The sequence below is a fragment of the Pholcus phalangioides genome, unplaced genomic scaffold (assembly GCF_987345545.1).
Source record: "Pholcus phalangioides strain wild (caught in Gottingen) unplaced genomic scaffold, Ppha-v1.0 ptg000011l_1, whole genome shotgun sequence".
NCBI lineage: Eukaryota > Metazoa > Arthropoda > Arachnida > Araneae > Pholcidae > Pholcus > Pholcus phalangioides.
Genome location: NW_028301604.1, coordinates 62,168,894 through 62,188,289, shown reverse-complemented (window position 1 = coordinate 62,188,289; position 19,396 = coordinate 62,168,894). Strand labels below are relative to the sequence as shown.

At 33.9% G+C, this 19,396-nt stretch overlaps 1 pseudogene across 2 annotated transcripts in view; it reads right to left on the bottom strand.

The window, feature by feature from the left end:
* The window catches only part of LOC149080677 (chondroitin sulfate N-acetylgalactosaminyltransferase 2 pseudogene), a 43,461-nt pseudogene extending 27,245 nt beyond the window's left edge, over positions 1-16,216 (bottom strand). The window contains exon 1 of one of the 2 annotated variants that reach the window (XR_016193613.1): positions 15,884-16,216. The product of XR_016193613.1 is annotated as a chondroitin sulfate N-acetylgalactosaminyltransferase 2 pseudogene, transcript variant X1 (transcript). Of the gene's footprint in view, positions 1-11,670; positions 11,800-15,883 lie in introns of those variants that run through there. The other variant, XR_016193614.1, reaches the window with a different exon arrangement.
* Between the last annotated feature and the right edge of the window lie 3,180 nt (positions 16,217-19,396).

Sequence of the window (19,396 nt, the reverse complement as noted above, 5' to 3'; positions counted from 1 at the left end):
CTTTTATTTTATTTAAAAAAAACATATACAAAACTAAGAACGGGAGTTCCTTTATTTCGGAAAGATATTACCAGACGAAAATCTGTGACAACTAACTGGAGATTCAAGTCCAAATATTTCTCCGGAAAAATTCTCGTTATTTTTCTTTTGACAGATCATAATATAGATGAGATGTAACTTGATGAGAAATGCCAAGTCTCTAGACTGGCGGTTCAGGAATTTGAAGAACACGCATATTTCTTGAATGCATAGAACATTTCATTCGATAATCATCGAAAAACAGTCTTCGGTTTTCATCATACTTTATCGTCAGAAATTTAATTTATGAATCCTCTTATTTATGCATATTCTTTTCTACAATAGGGAAAAAGAATTGGAGAACTTAGCAGTTAAAACAAATTTTCTCTGGAAACGTTTGTCTTGTCATTTAGCTTCTTTCTTTTTCATGGATCACCAAAACATTTAAATATCCCAACTGTGAATTATGCTAGAAACTGTATATCCAATAAGACATGCAAATGGCGCTGAATTTTCCTTACAATGCTTACTTTGACAAAAGTAAAATTAGCTTTAAGTAGTCATTTTTTGCGTCCCGTTTCACTAAGAACTCTTACAAAGTAAATAATTCTTTTAAATCCCGTTCATTAGACACACTCAACACCACCTATCGAAATCATTTTAAACAGTCTTTCCTTATTTCAGAAAATCTATTGTGACAACAGCATCCTTATTTCATGATCTCAATTTTCTCGAATTTTTGAAAAAGGACTTTTGTTTTGTTAATCTTTTACTTTAAAGTACGTATGCCAAATGAAACGTTCCATGAAACTATGAGATTTGCCAGCTTGTTTTTCACTGGCAGAGACCCAATCAACCCAGAGAAGAAAACTGCTGAAGGGAGCAATTTCGCGCAACGTAGGTTGACAGCTCTCACACATTGTACGCTTTTTTGTCTCTCAACATCATTATTTATCAGAGGAGAAGTATAAACGAACGTTTAAACACCCAAAATGCTTAATGTGGTATGTTTGAATTCTACCAATGATATTTGGGAGGATCGGTTATGGAAGTTTTTGATACCAGGTCAGGTCACCTTGGTACTATTCTGATTATTTCAGTGATGAATTTTTTTCCCTTTTCATGTTAAAAAAATGAAACACGTCGAAAACTTGAATCTTTTCTCAAACACTCTCAATAAAATTGTGTTTAACCCCTTCCAATCTCAATCCATTTCGGGTTTGATGGTGGAAAATTGTCGACTTTTTTAATGCTTATTTTTATGATCAAAAATTTTTTCAAACATAAAAGTTAAATTATCATGTATAGCTAATGTGAAACGCTGCTAGTTAAATTTTTGTATGCTTGAGATAGACTTGGATATGGCCAGAATGGCAAATCCAACGTACTCTTCAAGAAACCAAGTAGCTTCAAGTAAACACTTCTAAGAATGCAGTAGAAGACGCAGAGTATCGGTCCCAAAAATAACCGGAAAGGTTACTGGCGGTCAGTACCATAGCTTAATAAAACAAAACGAGCATGGAGACACCATATTTCACTGCCCTATTGTCATGCTCACTCCCGCCACCCCCCCCCCCACAGGGGTGGGACTGACAGGACTCCAGCCATGGAGCTCGGGACTGTTCTCATCTTTTTTCAATTTTTTTACGCTATAAATTCACTGTAGAGGAGAACGCCGGAGATCCCAGTCTAGGGACACTACTACAGGATGTGGGGGGCCCCCACAGCCTATCGTTGCCATTCTCAACTACTTACGAGTGAAAGCTTTTTGACTCGTAAGCGGTACGTCAATCAGATATTTACCACCCGCGGCTAAATAGCCAATACTGCATTGAAACTGAAAAAAATTTAAAAGTTATGTTTCGGAGTCGACACTGTGAAACCGATTCAAAACATGCTGATGATTTATTATCACAAACCATTATGATCAAAAGAACTGTGGTGTTTATACCAACTAACAATGCCGATAAGCAGATTTTTTTTGTGTTATTATATCTATAAAAAATTATGAAAAAATAATGCAAATTTTTCATCCTTTAGTTGTACAGGTGTCGCATATATAATGCGTAAATAGTTTAAAAATTCATTATTATTAAAAGTTATTCTCACGAAATAGATTTTTTTGTATAGAACAAATTATTTCAAATTTTTGTCGATAGAGTCCACTGCACAGAAGTCCGACAGGGGTGGCTGGACTTTAATCTTTCTTGAATCTCTTGTGTGTCTGAAACGTTCGCAAAGCTTCTGTCGGTGATACGTGGCTGAGGTAACAACTTCACTAATAGTGATTTATCCACCTATGTCAACATCACGATGAAACCCTTATGTGAGTAACAGGAAAATTCAGAAATGAACTGCTATACAGGGTGATTCAGAAAAGATGAGAAAAACTTTAAGAGGTGATAGTACACACCAATACAAACAATAGTCATCAAAGAATGCATGGTCTAACATGAAACGCAAACGTTAAAAGCGCATTCTTGTTGAAATTTATCGGGAGATTTATCGGATTTATCCATGCACGCAAATGTAACCTGGGGAAGAAGAAAACCGTATGCAAATCTGCGTCACAGTGAATAAAAGGCGTGGACGCCAGCCCTGTGAAGTTATTCCAGCGCGCAACTGTTCTAACAGTTATAACGTACGGGATAATGGCGCGCTCAATAAAACTGAGTCCACGCCTTTTATTCACTGTGACGCAAATGTGCATACCGTTTCTTCTTCCCCAGGTTACATTTGCATGCATGGTGTTCTTTTTCTCCCGATAAATTTCAACAGGAATGCCGTTTCGAAACGCGCTAGCGCTTCATGTTAGACCATGCATTCTTTGATGACAATTGTTTGTTCATTTGATCATTTTTGTCGCACCACGGTCATTTTCTGCACAGAAGGGCTAATTAGACCGGGACCTACAATTTATTGCCGATTCCGAACGGTAGGCTTGTTATTTATCCTAATCGAGAGGTTGGTGCGCTAACCCCTCGATGGGGGACTCCTTGCGGTAGCAATTTTTTGCTGCGGTTAAGTCGCCGTTTTTGTTGTACCCCTGTGTGAGGAAAGTTTTCTGACAAGGACGAACCGGGTATCGAACTCGCGACACCTCTAAACATCCTTAATTGTTTGTATTGGTGTGTACTATCACCTCTTAAAGTTTTTCCCATCTTTTCTGAATCACCCTGTTTATACAAAATCGTATACCCTGCATTTTCTGATTTTCATATTGCTAGTGATTTGCTTTCGTGCGGCTCCCTTTGTCAGAAAAAATTTGAGCTAATTTTTTTTCCTGCACCAAATAAAATCTCCCTTCGGGAGAATAACTTTTTCGCACAAACCGCATTCAAATATACCAATTCTTCAAACTTTTATGAATTTTTAAACTATTTACAAATTGATGGGACACGCTGTACATAGATAATTAAGTTTTGTACCAATGCTACACCACACTAGCTTAGGTTGACACATATATTGCATTCTCTATTTTCAAATAAGTATATAGAGAGAGAGCATTCACAAAATTTCGGTAAAGGTTAGTTTCAACGACAGCAATATTGAAATAACTGAAATGCATTATTTTGACGCAAGTACGTACTGGGATTTCGAGAGTTTTATATTTAGTTCCGAAATAAAATTTCCACCTAGAGCGAAGTTTCTGGCTAAAACGTATCGCCAGAAACGTTGACAGCGATATGTCCGTTACGATTCTTGCTTTAGAACAGGGATGAGATACATACATATATGTGTGTACGCACACGCACATTTCTGAAAAGAGGAATTTAGATCTCAACAAGAAAATATTCAGCGGGTAAAAATCCTTTGCATCCACGGAATCCCTCTTTTGAATCCTCTCAAATTTGAATCACAGCAGAAAAAAAAAAAATAAAATAAGCAACGACATTCCGAAACGCTCTTGCATTTTGAAAAGGTGGCAGAAAAAAAAAAAATACGAATTCGAAATTTCGGCGAATTCCAAATTTAGAAACTTATACAGAAATAATTCTTTCCTGTGAGAGAGGGGGGAAAAAGTTTTACTCTACTGCACCTCGAATACGGAACTAACAAAAAGGAAAAATGCGACAACTGTGAATTGATGAACTCATTTTTACCACAGGAAAAATTCCCAGCACCACACCATACATCCTTTTTACTCATCTTTATCTTTTTTACTCACCACAGAAAACTCTGCCACCAGTTAAATATACTGAGAATTCATGGCAGGTGAAGGTGTGTGAAGTACTCTTTTTACCGCTATTTACATTTCTAAAGCAAGAGCTTATAACTAGATTAGGTTATTCCATGCAGTGACGCAATATCTATGCAAAAAATAAAATAATGATAATAAAGGAGAAAAAAATATGAATTTGCATTAATTCGCTTGTCATTCTGGAGGGAAACGTTAATGTTTCATTTTTTCTTCTCATCATTACTTTGGAAATTGATTGTTGACAAGGAGAGAAGGATCATAATATTTTTTTTTCTACTCTTCAGAAAAAGTTTAGTATTAATTAAATTTTCTTGGGGAGAAATATAATTGCAATTTGATCCTCCAGTACTTTTTTCCTTGTCATCTTATTAAGGAAAAATCGACATTATAAACCAGAAAGAAATATACGTATAAAACTCGACCATTTATTTTTTTATAGGGAATAAAAATTCTGTGAAAAAAACTTGAAGGCAAAACCTTTTGTGCCATTAACCTAAATACGATGCCGATGGTGATTTTTATATTTTCTTAGTCTATGACTTGCGATCATTTTTGATCATCTTGACATTCTGTGGTTGTGGAATTAATTCTATGGATGCAAAATACAAATTGAAATGCATGGTATGTTGGGGGTTTGACGGAGACTATCCGAAAGTAATAAAAACTCTATGATTGATTCTAAAATTAATGTAAATTTTTTTAAAATATTTTTTTCATAAAAAAAAATGGGATTAACTTCCGTAGAATGATAATTTGAGGAAATGTAAAAATTAAAATTTCTATTCGGCCTCTAATCAAAAAAATGTCAGAGAAATTTTCGTATACCGAAATAAATTCAACCCGTAAAGCCGGTTCGATGTCCCACTACGCCACGACGAACAGCTCAAAAATCTGTTTTTTAAGATGTGGCCGAGGAGATTTTGCCGTCAAAAACCAGTTTTTCGTGCCACAGTGGGTCTGGACCCGGCTTTACTTTTGAATTCGTTGAGATATCGGTGATTCAAATTTCTAATTTCTACCTGTTAAAATGATCAAATTTCAGGAGGAGTACAGAGATAGGCATTAACAGTAGTTGCAAAAAATAAAGAAATTTAATCTTTAATATCTCGCGAATTTTCATTCTAATGTTTCTAGATATTTTTTTAGTGTTATAGAGGGAAGAGCAAATCTTATTGGGCGACATATTTCTTTTTTTCTCTCGTTGGAGGTCAGTTATCATTTCACTTTAGTGTAACTATCAGAGCTGGAGTTCCCAGCTGTTTGGTGATAGTTTTTGATGTATTATTTCAATTTTAGAATCGAACATGAAATTTTCGGATGTTCTTCTTGAGAAACTATCCATACTTGTTGGTTAATACTTCTTTTACTTTTTCCAACTCTTTTTCCAGCGTGTTTGTTTGCCTGCTCGCAGTTTGGACCACTTCAACCCTATGATGTTTAATTTTATGTAACCTGAACTAGGGTGGCAATAAAGCTATTAATTATTATATTTGTGCATTTCTCTTTTGAAACTTACGATACAATATATGAGCACTGGGCAGTACGCAGTTGACAGAAAAATTGAATAAAAAAGGTTAATCTCCATCAAATTGATCATCGCGACTGATTTGAATGGCCAAAACGTGGAACCTTTCCTAACCAATTCCCAAACATATAGATTGTCAAATAGTACAAATAGCCAACGCGACCAAATTGATTCAGGGTAAAAATTTTATTACTAAATTAAATTGGATTGCATTTGTTTCAGTCAAGAATTCCTGAACCTGTCAATCAATAATAAATTATACACATATACATGTGTATAAAATATACCGGGCATAGCGAACGGGGTATGGCATTTTACTGGCATGCCGTTGATCCTATAGAGGCATACTTCCAATTAGAAAGTTTTCAAATAACGTATAGTACTCAGATACGTCATTCATGTTTCAAGGGGTTGTTCAGTTATCAAAATAAAAAATTAACTTTTTACACAGTCCCCGTGTGCCCCAAAACTCAATTAGAATGTTGTTGAACTTTCTGCCCTGATGCTAACAAAAAATGTTTCTAAGTGCAATATTTACTGAGATATTCAAATTCAAAAACGAGGGAAATCTGGGGAAAAAAAGCATTAAATGCGAGTAAAACGGGGTTTCCGCATTTAGAGCTGTTTTTCCCAACTTTCCTCAGTTTTGAAATTCGAATATCTCAGTGAATACTGACTGAACTTAGAAATATGAATTTTTTTTTGTTTGCATCAGAAAAGACAGAGCAACAACTTTCTAATCGGGTTATGGGTCACACGGGGATTGTATAAAAAGTTATTTTTTTTATTTTGATATCTATAACAACCCCTTGAAACATGAATGACATATCTGAGTACTACACTTTATTTGGGAACTTTTTTCAATTGGAAGTATACCTCTATGATCGAAGGTTCTCCAGTAAAATACCATATTCCCTATTTGCTGTGCATCCTGTATATTTAAAAAACGTTTCCAAGTACTTTCTTACGTTAAATATTTTTCAGAAAAAGAATGGAGAGAAATTTTCTCAACTCGCTTTTTTTTGTCTTCAGTATGTCTTCTAAAGTAAAATTCAGAACGTCGAAAGTGATTAAACTTCGTAAGTTCCCTGAACTTGTAGAATTCTAGTAGATAACACGCGAATGCCTCTCTTAAATGACAGGGAATTCAATAATATCGAAAGCATGTACTTTGGCATCACTTTATCCATTCTCCAGGAATTTTCCGCGACACTATTTCACTTTTTTACCCTCATGAATCATTATATACGGCTAGTACTTGTGACAAATGGCACAAGTGACAAGGACATTCTTTCTCATCGATATAAAGAATAAAAAAAATCTGTTTCAATAGGGGCTAAGATGTACAACTGGGAGTTTCGTTTGATTCTCTCGAAACATAAGAAAACTGTAAAGCCTAGAACAGAGTTTCTCAACCTATGGTCCGCGACGATGGTACAGATGGTCCGCAGGTAGACTTGATAGATGTTCTAAATGAAAAATGTTCTTGATTTTAGCAATATTTTATCAATGATTTTTTTTGGTTTTAGTAATATTCTTATGGGTTTTTAATAGAAATTAGACTTTGACACTTGGGGTAACCATATCCAATTGAAGAAAATACTGCTTATTGCAAGACTAAATATGGAGTAAATTGTAGCCAAAAAAGGCAATTAACGACAAATTTACTTTTCATTGTTAAAATTGCTGAAGAGTATGGAACTAAAGGACTGCAGCACGTCGCAGTTAACTAAAATGTATTAATTAACTAAAAGCATTTATCATGAATGAAGATTCCATCGGGGAAAATATGGGAAACTGATCTCAAATATTGCAAAATACGGGAGACCGTCATCTGAAATACGACAAAATACGGGATATTGCCAATTGTTTTCTTAAACATTGCCACAAGTGTGCAAAATCACAAATTGTGGAACTCACAGTAACTTGAAATGCAGTTCACGGAAAAAACGTTGATGACGACAAGTATGTGAGATGAGTATTCATAGTCATAATGATCAAAGAATAATTTATAAGTTATGAAAGTTATCTTCATTCACCATTTTAAGTAAAGATTACAAATTCGAATGAGCTTCGTTGAAAAAAACGGAACAATTGTATAAAGTCTGAACGGATAAAAATAAAAATGCAGGAATGTCCCGTAAAATACAGGACACATGGTTCTTCATGCTGTAAGTTAGAGGCCCGTGGAATCATATCGGATATTTTACTGGTCCTTGGGTTCAGAAAGGTTGAGAAACGCTGGCCTAGAATGTTATAGTTCTCCACGGCATTTCATGCAAGGGAGGGCTAACTGGACTGGGACCTACAGTTTATAGCTGGTTTCAAACGGCACTCCTTTCAGGTCTCTCCCCTAGACGTTTGCGCATTAACCATTCTGTGTGTGAGTTTGGTGGTGGGGGAAGACAAAAACAATTTATTTTTTGAAACAGATTCAATTAATTTCAGCGATAGTCTCCACAATACGGAGTATAAAAATAATTTTGTATAGAGATTTCGAAGTTCGAAATTTTCTCGAAAAATGATTGCTGAATGAAAATTTAATTGAACTTCCACAATGCGTATTTCAGCTTTTGATATTTCATTTTAATGATGAAAAAAAATTTCCTTTTATGTAAAATACGTATGAATTTTAAGCAAAAAAAGAGGTTGTTTCAGAAACATTTCAACACATCGCCGGAGTTGAAACATTATTGAACAACTTAAAAAAACAATCTAACTGGAACTACTAAACCGTTATTAGATAGTGTTCCGAACCATATTTTATCATTTTTATTACAAAAATTCACATTTATCCAGATTGACAGCACTTTATATTTTATACCAACCAATCTGGTGGGGTAGTTATATAATCCATATTAAACCTCTTCGCTCCAGACGTAAACGTGTACCCCATTTTAACGGTTTTTAATAATTCTTTTTCTAGTTAAGACCTGAGGTACACGTATGACCTAACTCAAATGGCCCTAGTAAAGATATGGACCAAATTAATTATATTTTTTCTTTTAAAGTGCATTTTGACATTCAATATAAACACAAATCAATCAAAACTTTTTTTTTCTTTAATCGTCAGTTTTCGCTCAAGCATGAAAAGGATCATGAGATCTTCAATGAGATCATGAGATCTTCAATTTTCGAAGAAACATTACAGTGTTAATGTTTAGACGTATTGTGGAGCTGCTGCTAGACATCGTGATCTGCTCCAGAACTCGATGGTACCCCAGCTGTAACAAAGACGTGTTTCTATTTCAACCGTTACGGGTAGGATAATTAATTCCCCATAATTGCGTCAACATTTCATCAATGATCGAGAAATAAGTCGCATGTTTTCCTCTTGTCCCTGCGTTCTCCAGACATAAATTCATAGGATTTCTGAATGTGGAAATATATATACCTCAAGAATGTGATGTATATTATGCAACAATTGCAACATTAGTAGAACTAACAGTATCGAAATTCAAATGAGCGTAACATGCAGTAGGAATGATCATTTATATACGGTCAGTGGTTGAGCACAAAGTTCAACTTTCGCCTTCAGTTTACGTAGTCGTAATGTTAAACGCACTTAGCAATTTCACATGATCCACTGAAACGTCTGGTAATGGAATGAGAAATAAATGCATTTTTCAATGTTGTTTTCGTTTCTGTGAATGCAGCTGTGATAAACGTCCCTTTAATTGGGAAATTTCGTAACTACTCTTTGATGCAAAATTATTGAGCGCGTTGTTGGAATTGTAAATAAATTTTGATATCGATCTGGCTCTTGGTTGACACTGCTTAGAATAGGCCAAATAATTTATGCTCACCCTGTGTATTTTTCAGATACATTTCCCCAACGATAGTACATTTATTTTTCTCCTCAAAATACACTAAATGCATTAAGATTTCCTTCAGGTCCCTAAAAATAAGAATATTTCAACATTTCTGTGTACGTGAGAAATAAGGTTAGCAACGGGTCAAAAGGAGAAATTAATTAATGTCAGGCTATATACGAGTTATCGATGAGTAGAAAAAACTAAAAAAGAAAGCGTTCATCCGGATTCTTTTTTCTCGTTTGTATTCAAAGAGAAGCGAAAAGCAAACAAGAAATGCTTGGAAGAAAATTATCGATACTCAAACCAATGTCATAATTATAACAATTAGATGACTTCACTCGGTTCAGCTTTCAGCGTTCTCATGCTTTATGCTCGATTCAGGTTTGTGACACGACAATTTGCCTATGAAATAATAAGTTTCACTTCGTGTTCGTTGCATTTGTTGAAAAAATTGATCACATATGAAATTAGCACTGAATAAAATAGTACCGTAGAAAAAATATTTGACACTTATAGTAAACAATATCTCAATCTCAAATACTTGCCAGTAAGGATTTTATCTAAAACTCCTTCAAGTACAAAAATAAGTAGATGAAAGTACAAAACATTATTGGAAAATTAACGAAAGCAACATGCATTCATTGTAATAAGCTGCGATCTTGAAAAATCCTCATCAAAAGTTTTCTAAAATTTCAGCTTGGGAGTGTATTTTAACTATGTGATAAAATACATATAATGGGATAATACATAATGATAACTTTCCCGGTTGAAAAACTGGTGGCCCGAATGAAGAAAATTATGTGTGATCAAAATAAATAAATAAATATATATATATATGTGTGTGTGTGTGTGTGTATATATATATATATATATATATATATATATATATATATATATATATATATATATATATATATATATATATATATATATATATATATATATATATAAAAATTAATTAATTATTCCAAGGGGAGTATGGATTTTAATGTGAACTAGATCAATCTGAATTTTGAAAATGAATGATAAACAATTGATGGTTTTACCGAAATAAACAAAATTGGGTTTTACACCCAAAAATTTAGATGTATAAGAAACAGTTGCGTTTCATTTGCACGTTATATCATCAGAAAAAAAATTACGATTTTTTTCAATTATTATTGATGTATCTGCAAGTTTATTCTCGTGCTCACAGAAAAAAAAAATTGAGCGTTTAACAATGTAAACTAACAAACTAAAAAAACTAAGTTAATAAGTTAACATTTAATCACTGATAATGTAAAGTGCCCAAATACGGTCCCCCTAAAGCAAAATCGTTAATGCTGGAAATTTGTTTAGAGTTAAAAAGTAATTTGAAAACTGATTTAAGTAACTCAACTCCATACATAATAGTGATTGTACCATATAAATTTTTCCTAGTTAAAAAAAAAAATAAAACAACGCAAATTTTGGATTTTCATCAAAAGGTGTCCTAACTCCGCCCCCTTTCCAGTTATTACCTTCACATTCATTTCAGTTGCTTGTATTTATTAGTTATATATATTACATAGTATAATAATTAGGTAATATATATTCACATGTTACTGCCAAAGCCAGTTTCCTGGTACTTTCGCAAGATAGCAGCTTTATACATGCAAATTAGAGAGGGACGGACGGATTTCTGGCCCTTTCCCCTTATGAATTTTCTGTTTGAACACTGTGTGTGTGTGTGATCGGAAGTTTTATTTGATATTTCATTCAATGAAACAACGCTATAACAGTCCATGATCTTAAAAATCAATTTATCTATCATTCATGATCATTTTTAGCATTATGTAAAGCAATCTTGGCTGCACGTTGTTTGTGACAAGACATTAAGAGACTAGTTGTCCTTAGCTGATTAACACGGTAAATTTTTATAATCAATTTAGTTTTTGTTGTTGCTATGTATTGTCAGTATTTTTTTTACGTTACCATAGACTGATATCGATTGAGCAACATACATAGATTTCACGATGAATGTGATTACGAGGGGAAAATACAATCATTAGCTACAGCAAAATGACTACAAATAAGCTGAATTTCCATTCGGCTACTAATACAAAAAATCAATCTCGGTGAATCCTACTTACATATTTACTTCTCTGATGTATTGAATAATAAATCCATCGGTACCTCTGCTTCTGTGATGCTCAGATGTTTAAATACGAGATACGAGCTGTCAAATAACAACTAAAATTCTAACTAATCATGACGTTCCTAATTGAGCTTTTTGCGATTTTGACACTCTCGCGAGAGAACATTCATAGAAAGAGCCTGTTGAATGGAACATCGAAGAAGGGCATGATGAAAAGTTTGACATTTCACTGTTCTAAATAAAATGTTGCTGGGCTACAACTGACAACTTTAAATTATAAACCCCACCACGTGACAGTGGGATTAAAGCCCCTTGACACCCCAGGCTGACTTATCCACTGTCTTTAAGAGAAGTGTGACGTCAATATCATCGCTCTAGCTAATCGTTGTTTCCTATCCTATAACCAGTGGAAACCTAAACCAGACACGACCCAGGCTCTGTCCCTCCCGGGATATGAGCCTTTTACCCTTGCGGGTTGGGTCACGCTGGGGAAAAGTTAAGGTTCCACCGAGATTTGTACTCAGATCGCTGGATTCAAAGTCCGGTATGCTAACCATTACACCACGGAACCACTGGAAACCTAGGCCAACGCATCATACGCCATTAATGTGCAGTGCGGCGTCAATATTATCACTACAGCTGGTAGCACTGTTCTCTATGCCGTTTTTTTAACGATTAGACATCACTTTCACGCCACTTTGAACACAAATCTGATTTTTTTTCAGCCTCGATGAGTACGCTAGGGTATATAATTACCTTATCTTTTTTTTCTAAAATTTTTGAGACGTCACTTGGAGTGCAAACCTGTTCTTTGCTCAAAAATGAACGTTCTCCTTTATCGGTACCTTACATTGAGCCAGTGGTGACGAAACAATAATACTCGTATCTTTCATAATCGTAATAATTGTGCACACACTCTGTTTCACTAACAAAAATTCCAATATATTATTCATCTCAAGATACAGCACGTGAACTTTGGTGTCCCCGTAAATTATATTTATGTGTACACACACATATCAAAATTTTTTAACTCAGTGTTGTGTATGAACGTGAAAGACGTATTTACTTTTAATGGAATTCTTACGGCGTTGATTGAAAACTCAGAAAAAAATGCTCATGGTGCAATTTCTGTGTCCACAGGAAATCAACAGTCATTGAAATACGCACACAAATTGTAGGAACTTCTAGATGATATATATTCCTTTTTACAGGAAATCGCATACGATACGGATGAAAGTTGAGAACGACTTCCGTCGTATATTTCCGTATTCTGTCTCGTCAATTCAGCCATTTACTTTCCTATTCCAAACAATTCAAGTATAGGAAAGAAGAATAGAAACACACACACACGCGCGAATTTTTTATCTCAAGAATCACTCGTCGATTTTTTTGATTAGTCCAAATGCCCAGTTGTTGGATAAGGGAAAAATTATTCAGTGAAACTCCCCCCCCCCATCCCGTGTGAATTATTTAACAAATGGTTTGAGAAGACTTATCAGAACGAAATGTAAATTGGACTGATTTTCTTTTTTAAAAAAATGCAAGATATACAGAAAACTGGATGTTGTGTGAAGATGCTTATTTTTTGAGATGTAGATAGATTTTTTCACACATCCAGTTTTCTGTATATCTTGCATAAACAAGTGGAAAGCGACATCTTGTCAAATAAAAAAAAATGATTAAACTAGTTGAATGATCAAACCTGGTCAATCAAGAATTTGAATTTTCAGTATATTTCTATAAATATTGCAACAATATGGATGCAAACCAGGAATTCCAAAACCCTTTTATGATCGCGGCATACTTCAGAATTTTTAATTTTATCTCATGCCACCTTAAACTGTCGTGACTTGGTTGGGAGTCAAAAAGCCCTATCACTATACGTTCAAATGCGATTTTATCTATAAAATATCTCGAGTATTCCGGATCGATCTCATAGCTCACTCTTTGAGAATCACTGGTGTAAGCAAAAGAGATGGTGCACTATGACGCAGATTCAAGCATATGGAAATCTTCATACACTAATCGTTATAATGCATTGTATGTGGATGGTAAAAAAACCTTGAGATGTGTATGTGTATATATAGGTCTATATATAGTTTATATATATATATATATATATATATATATATATATATATATATATATATATATATATATATATATAGTTTTGTTTATAGATCACAATATATATAATTAAATAACTATTTGGATTGACGATAAAACGATTCTGTGCTTATATTGCCCATTCCTTGTGTGTATGTGATTCATTATGTATTTTATGGTAAACGTAATAAATCGTAACACTATGCATAGTCACCAATCACCTCAGTAAGTTTGTTAAATTTCACACACATTTATCTTTACTTCATTTATCACTTTTGCTTGGGGCGGGGGGGGGGGGTTCTGCATAATTCCAAAATAAAGTTGGTAAGTTTAATAAACATGAAAAAAAAATGACTACCTCTCTTCTCTTCGTTTATATATATAATCAGTTTATTAATTATGCCCGTACTTGATACGTACGTCACAAGTATTTTGCCAAGAAAATTAAATTCAATGAAAATAAGTGTTAAAAAGATAGAAATCTAAAAATTACAGTAGGATCTTCATAACTCGATTACCTGGGAACTCGACATTTACTATTCTATATATATAATTCCATATTTTTATTTTAATTTTCCATAAAAATTGAAATTAAATTAAAATAAGTATTAAAAATATAAAGACAAAAAAATTATCACTTGCGTAATATTTTTCTTTGCGTATACTTTCTTCACATTTATTAATATGTGCGAATAAAACCAAAACCAACATTACCGATCGAATTCACCATTCTAGATCAAAGTTTATACATAGTGTCCGGAAATTTTGATTTACTTATCGATGATTTATCATATTTACCAATACGACCTAGGGATTATATATAATCACCGGTAAATGTGACCAATTCATATACATCACATATAAATTCATATCCAACATCAGATATAAAGTGATTATGCACAATCATATTTTTTGTCACATTTACCGTAACATATATGCTTCTATAATATTTATGTAATACAGTATATTATTTTGTGAAAACCTACATAGAGAAATTGTCTTATTTTCGGGTAGGAATAGTGAACCAGTTTTTCACACGTAGCATGAAAGGTAAGAATAGGGGAACTCATACGTGCTATAAATAATCCGACACGAAACAAGACCCGAAATTAAGACAAAACATTATAACGTTGTTGAGCAAAGTTTTGGGGACGAAACGAAACCTTTCCAAAAAGAATTACCGCTGTATTTTTATCCACTTTAGTAGGAAATGTATGGTCGCAGTAGGGGAAATACGTCTTTATATTGTAGTTTTCTTCAACACGAGCAGAATAAATGCGGAATCTACGCTTTCTGACTAATTAAATTATTGCTTAGTTAATGAAAACGGCTTAGAGTCTTTATCAGTATAGATATCTTATCTGCCATATGTGGTACTGCCCGCGAGTCACCATATGCTTGTTTATTGAAAAATCAAATCTTAAATAACACCAAGGAATATTATATTATTATTAAGTATTTACGATGTTTATGAAAAAAAAAATTAAAAGCCTTTTACAAGTCAACTTTGCTTTTCACTCATAAGCTTCTCGATTCCAATATATCTATACCATACACTGAAAAAACATCAACATATTTTTCATGAATTCAAAACTGTAGAAGTTAATTATCCGTGTAAATAGTTTCGAACTATACAATATATAAAATTGCTCTTCTCTGAACGTAGCTATAAGGATCAAACTTGAAACCAAAGGATACATTTCTAAGATTTTAAAGAGAAGTGATTTTTCGTTGAACTTTTTTACATTTACTCTATTTCTATAAGACGCGGACAACAAATAAAATAATAACAATAATAACTTCATCTTTGTATAAATCACAAATTATTCTTTTAAGATGTTTTTTCTGGACATTTTTGATTGAACTCTTAAAGTAGAAAAATTATTAAGGAATACAATGTGTGGAATACCACACGAAATAGTTTTTGATTTTAAATGCTTTAAAACATCTAAAAAGTGAGTAAAAATTATTAATTCAAGTCGTTATTTGTTTTTTCTAAATGCATATAAGCTCAAAAAATTACTTACTTTTGAAATCCTCAAAAAAATAAAAAAAAGGTCTAGACTGAAATAAATTCTAAAAGAGAGTAAAAGTGCGCTCACCTAAATTTCCAAGAAGTTTTATCGAAGTGAATGTTTTAAGTCTGAAGCTGTCTTTTAAAGCCTTTCGCCATAACCGAAGACAGTAATGCTGTTAAATGAGCGTTAAATGAAATATTTAGCCACGAAGATAGTGTATAATAGAATGTGCTACGCCGGTCCTGGTCTTAGCCATCGTCGGATATGAGAGCGAAATAACCGCCGGCACGAGCTTCTCATCTCGGTGATGTTTGTGATCATCTTGAAACGAAGCATGTGAATAGAGGAATTTTCTTTGGCGAGACAGACCTTGCGACTCACCTGAGTCGTTCGTGTTTCTGGAGTGAGAGAGAGAATGGCATGCCATGCGGTCAAAATAGAGATTGCTTTGGGATTTCGCTCAGGCATCTCGGATGAATTTCACGCAAGCGCCATCTACTAGCATATAGTGTAGAGACGAGCGCCTGACTGAGACAGAAAACGAACGCTAAACTCATTCACTTCCCGATTCCATTCAATAAGAAAATCATGAAAAAGAGAAGGATTTCTGTAATGAAAGAATCCCTTCATGGATATTTCTTTCGGGTTTACAGGGCAAAGGTTTCTTTCCTTCCCGCTATTATACCCGTGATTGGCTCTGGTGCAATAAAAGGAAACCGGTAGATGCTTATTTATATGTAATATACAGGGTGCATAGCTAACACCTCGCACCGCAAATTACTGGTAAACCGTTGATCCTACAAGCAGTTATCAATTACAGAGATTATCCAAATAACGTGTAGACCTCAGATACGTCATTCATATTGTAAGAAATTGCATATTTAATAAATAAAAGAAATAACTTTTTAGACGGAAGCCATGCGCTCAAAAACCGAATTACACAGTTGTTGTCCTGTCTTTCGCCCTTTTCCCTCATTTACCCCAACTTTTCTCCGAGTTTTGAATTCAAAAATATCTCAGCGAATATTGCACTCAGAAACATGAAATATTTTTTTGGCCTCGGGAAAGACCGGGTAACAACTTTCTAATTGGACTTTTGAGCACAGGGGGTTTCCGTATAAAAAGTTAATTTATTAATATTATTAACTATACAATTTCTTGCAATATGAATGATGTATCTGAGATCACGTTATTTGGATACGTTTCCTAATTGAAAGTATACTTATAGAGAGAATCAACAGTTCGAAAGTAATTTACGGTGCGAGGTGTTAGCTATGCACCCTGTATATGTGTATAGGTGCGTGTATAAATATAAAATACGCTCGTTATAACTACCCTCATCGTTTTACGGAAGAAGGTTATATTCAAAGGTAGTTTTAGCTAAAATTTGAAGAAGAAAATTACACAAGATAATACAGTAAACCTCTCTTTTGCGGACACCGACGAGACAAAAACACGTATCCGTAAAAGAGGGGGTGACCATTAATGAGGGGTTTGAAATGCATACTTTTATTAAGCGAGAGGAAATTATTATTTGGCCGTAAAAGAGGGGTGACCGCATGTGAGGGGTGTCCGATAAGAGGGATTTTACTGTATTTTAACAGACTAAAAATATTCATTTTGTTATAAGTTGTAATGAAAATGTATCGGAATAGAAAATAATAATAAAATTACATTAAAAAATTGCAATCTCGCACTTACGTACATGCAATTTAATGTCCAAGGATATCACGTCGCGCTTTCTTCAGCATGTTGAATGTTTCAAGAAAGTGCGAATTTTTAGTTCGTGTGCGATAGGGTTTCCGCTTACTATAGTGTACTAGTAGTTACATTACATCACAGACATTTTCATTTTCTTTCCCATAAGAAGTAGCACATCTCATACTGTGTATATCACCCAGTCTTAATATTCAATAGTTTTTTTATACTTTCACCATTAAGTCCAGTTAATCAAGGTTCTACTGTAAAGTAGTAACAGCTTTATGAAAAATAATCAGCTATACGCAGGGAGATTGTAATTAAACTTTTGATTCCAAAACTATACAATAAGAGCTACTGGTCAGAATGACTTGAAAATTTACATGGGTACTCCTGAAGCAATGGAAATTTCATTGGCCAAAAAATAGAATAAAAAGTGCAATTAGTGCAAAATGTGCAAGTAGATGATGCCGTACTTGGCCAACAGTATAATCTATTTTGTGCAACATTTCGACATTTCAACAGCATCAGTGTGTGGATCGCACAACTTTTATCAAGATGCACATCGCAATACTAGCACCAGCAAAGCAGCTGCTGAAGAACCATTTTGACAATAACAGGATGGCACGACACCTTGCCGGCTGTCAGTTCACCAGACCTTAACCCTTTCAACTTCTGGCTGTTATGAACAGACTCAAAATGGCTCATTTTGGTCTCAAATAGTTATGAACAGAGGTCAGATTGCAAACTTTGGTGAATTGCAAGCATATCCACATCATGACCACGACATAGTCTGATCTGTTCTTGAACAAGCATTTTTGTGTTTTCACCTCATTGCCATTTTACGGTGGACAATATATTTAACATTTCTTGAGTAAGTTGTCGTTATTTTTTTAATTAACTTGGCCATCGTTCCTATTCTGCAAGAAAATTTGAGTTGGATGAGTTAAAAGATGTCGTTAATTTTCCATTTTTAAGTATTTTTTTTCCTCCTTGCCGTATAAAATTCCATTGCTTCAGGAATATTCATGTAAATTTTCAAGTCATTCTGACAATGGATCTTCTTCTATAGTGTTTTAAATCAGAACTTTAGTTATAATCAACCCTGTATATCGTAAATCATCGCTAATTAATCTGCATTATTTATGCTTCATTAAATACATTATATTCACTTAATTTTTATCACAGTTTTTGTAAAATGGCTTCCTAATTAAGTATACTGAAAGTAACTGGAGAAAATACTTTTAAATTACATGGTTAATAATAACATTAAGAATTTTCAAACACAAAGTAATTCATTAAGCAAAAAAATAATAATTAAATTGCAAAAGATGGTTTTTATTGAAATATAAGAAATATTTATAGATAAATTTAATATGGAAATAGTGTTAATTACATTAATGAAAATTTTATTTTAATCAATTATTAGAAGTTTGAATGATTTTTCAGAAATGTTATTGTTTAGATGAACGGAGATAAGATCTGAAAAAAAACATGGTGTTATGATTCCGGGCCTGTTGTAATTTCTAAATGTGTTATAGCGTGTCAATAGCTATCCCAATCATTTTATGTGTGGAGTCCGTCCCTTTCTGAAAAAGACTGAGGCTCTCTGCTATTCTAATGTCAAAATTCCAAAGTCAAACATGCATAATAGCTACTACTAAACCACACATATGCCTCGTCCATATTCCTCTGCGGAATTTCTAACGAATTTGTACATGTTAGGATGTGCATATCTGTGTTATGAACCTAACGTGAAGCTTGTTTCTGTGTAATACTTGTTGTAGTGCTGCCATCTGTCACATATTTTTTGAACTATGAGTGAAGTGTAATGGTGAAGATCGTTGTAGGCCTGTTGCTCTCTGCGGCGAGACTTTTTAATGGGGCTCACATTCTCAC